The 3681-nt window shown below is 41.4% G+C and overlaps 1 pseudogene; it reads left to right on the plus strand.

Moving 5' to 3' along the window:
- Nucleotides 1-1742: 1742 nt before the first annotated feature.
- Nucleotides 1743-1826, plus strand: LOC114238497 (U2 spliceosomal RNA; annotated as a pseudogene).
- Nucleotides 1827-3681: the final 1855 nt, after the last annotated feature.

The following is a 3681-nucleotide window of genomic DNA, read 5'->3' on the forward strand; positions in this document are numbered from 1 at the left end:
TTTTGGGTAGAGTTTTTTAATGCAAATCCTAGGTGTCACATAAATGTTTCAGGATGTATCAGTGATAGACATTTTAAATATAATTACCATATTATAATCACACCTATCCAAATTAACCATAATTCCTGAATATCATCTAATATCCAGTCCATAATAAAATTTCTCCCATTGTCTGATCCAAACAAGATCCACACACTGCATTTGTTGTTATGTAAGAAACATAAGTTTGTTTTATAGGAGGAGAATCTTGTGCAGTTCTTGGAGCATCCAGAATTGGCTAGTGTTATTTGAGGTCCAGCCTGCCAGGGACATGAAAAAGACCTAATGGACCCAGGGTACATGTACCAGTGTGGTTTTCTGAACTTTTTTCTGCATCTTCCAGGAAACGTTGATGATACCGTTTGGTGTGTTTAAAGACACCCTGATTTAGAACAATTCAGAAATGTGCTCTCGAGAGCTATGACATGATGAATCAATAATGCCTAAGTGACTAACTTTATTAATCTCAAGGTCATCTGAAAGATTTGAGACCCACACCATTATCTTGAGACCTGAAGTCTTGGGAAGAATGGAAGCAAAGACGGTGACAGATGGCGAGCTGTCCCCAAGCTAAAGAGAGTTTAATATCAGGCTGTCACACAGGAAACCAAATTTCTTTTTTTTTTAATTATTATTTTTTTTATTGGCATATAATTGCTTTACAATGTTGTGTTAGTTTCTGCTGTACAGCAAAGTGAATCAGCTGTACGTATACACATATCCCCATATCCCCTCCCTCTTGTGTCTCCCTCCCACCCTCCCTATCCCACCCCTCTAGGTGGTCACAAAGTACCGAGCTGAGCTCCCTGTGCTATGTGGCTGCTTCCCACTAGCTATCTGTTTTACACATGGTAGTGTATATATGTCAATGCTACTCTCTCAATTCGTCCCACCTTCTTTAAGGGTATTGGCTCTGGTAGTCAGATAGGACTTGGGGAAGGAAGAGAGGATGCCAAAAGCCCTCAGTATTTTCTTTGCTTGTCTGAAATAGGAAGTCTTAAAAAACAAGCAAGCAGGCCCTCTAGTTCTCTACGTGTGATGTGGTTAACGGGGAAAGATCTTAATCTTTTGGACAAAGTAGATTTATGTATTTACACATTCATTCAATATCCAGGCTAGAAACCAGAAAGCTGCTCTAGACCATGTTTTCTCCCTCATTTCCTCCATGTAGAAAATCACCAAATTAGGCCAATTTTTCTTCCTTAATGTTTCTTGAACTTGTCCCTTTCTCTTTATCCATATGACCACTGACCCAGCTCCCATCCTCATCAGCCTTTGCCTAATCTGTTGTGGTCAAATCCTAAGTAAATCCAATTTCTGCACTGCAGCCAGCGTGAGCCATTTAAACTACAATTCTGACTGTGTAATAACCCTCCTTCAGCGCTTTCAATGGATCCTTATTTCTTTCAGTGGGCCTTCCCCACCAGGATGCTGGGTTGGATTACGTGTGTATGGAAATATTGATCCCTTTGGCTCCAGGGGTGTCCCGGGTGTGAGCAGCCTCGTTTATCTACCTCCGTATCCCACACAGGTGTCATTTACCATGTGTACCATGATGCACAAAGGCTTACGGAATAAAATCCAAGCTCTTGTCTTCAGCCCTCTTGGTATCATTCTTTGCCCACACAGTTCTCGGTATCTGAAACATTCTTTGAACACTTCTGTATCTTGCAATTCTTATTTATCCTCCAAGACTCCATTCAATCGCTTCTCGGCCTTTTGGCTAAGATCAAGTGTAGTATCCTCCAAGACTCCATTCAAGAATCATCTGTTTTAGGAAACCTTCTTGGAAATTCAAGTTTAGGCCAATGGGCCATCTTTTGTGTCTCCCCCCCCAAACCTCTGGCCATGAGTATTCTTTTACCAGATCACTCACAATACTACCAAGAAGTAGTTTGGTTTTGTATGTGTCCCCTCTCCCAGCCTGCGAGCTCCTTCAAGACAACGTTAATCATCTAGGAATTCCTACTGCCTGGTGCGGTGCCTGGCACACAGTAGGTGCTCAGTAAATAAGAAACTCAAGAGAGAACGTGGAGGAGAGCTACAATGCTCATTCATCTGCTCACAGTTTAGCTAAAAACCCAATGCTTTCCTGCCCTTTGCTAATGGGATCTGATCAAAATTGTCCACCAGCACCGGATTATGAGGTGTTAAGTCCAAAATATCAGAATGCCGAAGTCAATGTCATCAAAAGCAGATACAGTTGAACACTCTTCTCTAATCTCAGTCATGCAAGCTTGGGGTGCGGGGGTGTTTGTGTGGGGGGGGGGTGTGGGGGGACGGACAGAGAAGTGAGAATTGTTACATTAGAAAGGAAACCTCTGGATGCTGAGGCGCACTGTGGTCTTATGTCGCCATTTCTGCAGCCCTGAGAGTTTAGTGTTATTTTAGTTGTTAGGGTTGGTAGAAAATAACCGCTTCCTAAATTAGATATGTGTAAAGAGACTGGTACAGGGTCAGAACTAGAGAATGATGCTGCCAGTTAGAGAGACCAAAAGTTTGTAGAAATCTCACATCTTGATCTTGAAAATACACACACACACACACACACACACACTTGAGTTCAGAGGATGTGCTCTCTGTAGAAATATGATTTGCGGAGCCCAACAGCTACAGAAGTGTTCACCTAGGGCTCTGTGTCCCGAGGTCTTCAAGATGGAGATGTTCTCCATTGGTGTCCTTAATAGGACACCATGGTTAAGTTACAATGGCCTCTTTTCTTTCCTGATCTTTCTTAGTGGAGCAAAGGTCAGGGAGGAAGGCAGTGATGCGTCTGGATATTTGAGTAAGAAAGAGGACAGAGTACAGCAGTGATTTTTGATAAAGGGGCCCTCTTGGTAGGGAGGAGTTAGCTTTCCCTGGATGAGTGTTACAAACCGTGGGAAGGTATAATCAGAGAGCATGTCTGTACACTGTCTGCTAGGTTCAGCGGATCCTTAACAGTGTCAGCAAGGGAACATTTGATCATCACAGCCTAACTCATCTTCCTGATCTTGTGGGCTCCAGGGGTTTGCTAATGTTCAGAAGAGCTAGGCATTCTCCAACGTTAACAAATTTTAATATCCAAGAACTGATATACTACAATGTAGTGAAAAAATAATCTGTCTGAAATAGAGCAAGTGGCACTATGACAAAAAAATATTGTTATGGATATGAGGGGGGAAATGAACTGAAGTCTTATTCTAACCCTAAGTCTTACTCCCAGCTACTAACATTCCGCTTTCTCCATGTCTGTGAAACAGATAGCAACTGCGCAATGGCTGTGGCTGACATCTTTCAATATGGAAACACTTTTGATGATATGTGTATGCATAGCTATATTAAGTTATCATTCATCATAAAGAGCTGGAGTACAGTGTACACATAAAATATATGCATATATACACACATTTTATATATGTGTATATTTTTTTTTCAAGAAAAATGTAAAGCATCTTAAGAATATCCAAGACAAAGAAGAGGAACTGATCAAAATATATGTTCTGAGTGTGAAAGTCATGCTACTGATGCATAGACCAACGGGCTTGTGTTTATTCAGTTATTCAGTAATTTACCAAATATTTTCTAAACACCTCACTCTGTTCCAGCTTTGTTACAGGTACTGGAGTTTCACTGAGGAGCAGGGCAAACATGGAGTTTATA

The sequence above is a fragment of the Balaenoptera acutorostrata genome, chromosome 18 (assembly GCF_949987535.1).
Source record: "Balaenoptera acutorostrata chromosome 18, mBalAcu1.1, whole genome shotgun sequence".
NCBI classification, from domain to species: domain Eukaryota; kingdom Metazoa; phylum Chordata; class Mammalia; order Artiodactyla; family Balaenopteridae; genus Balaenoptera; species Balaenoptera acutorostrata.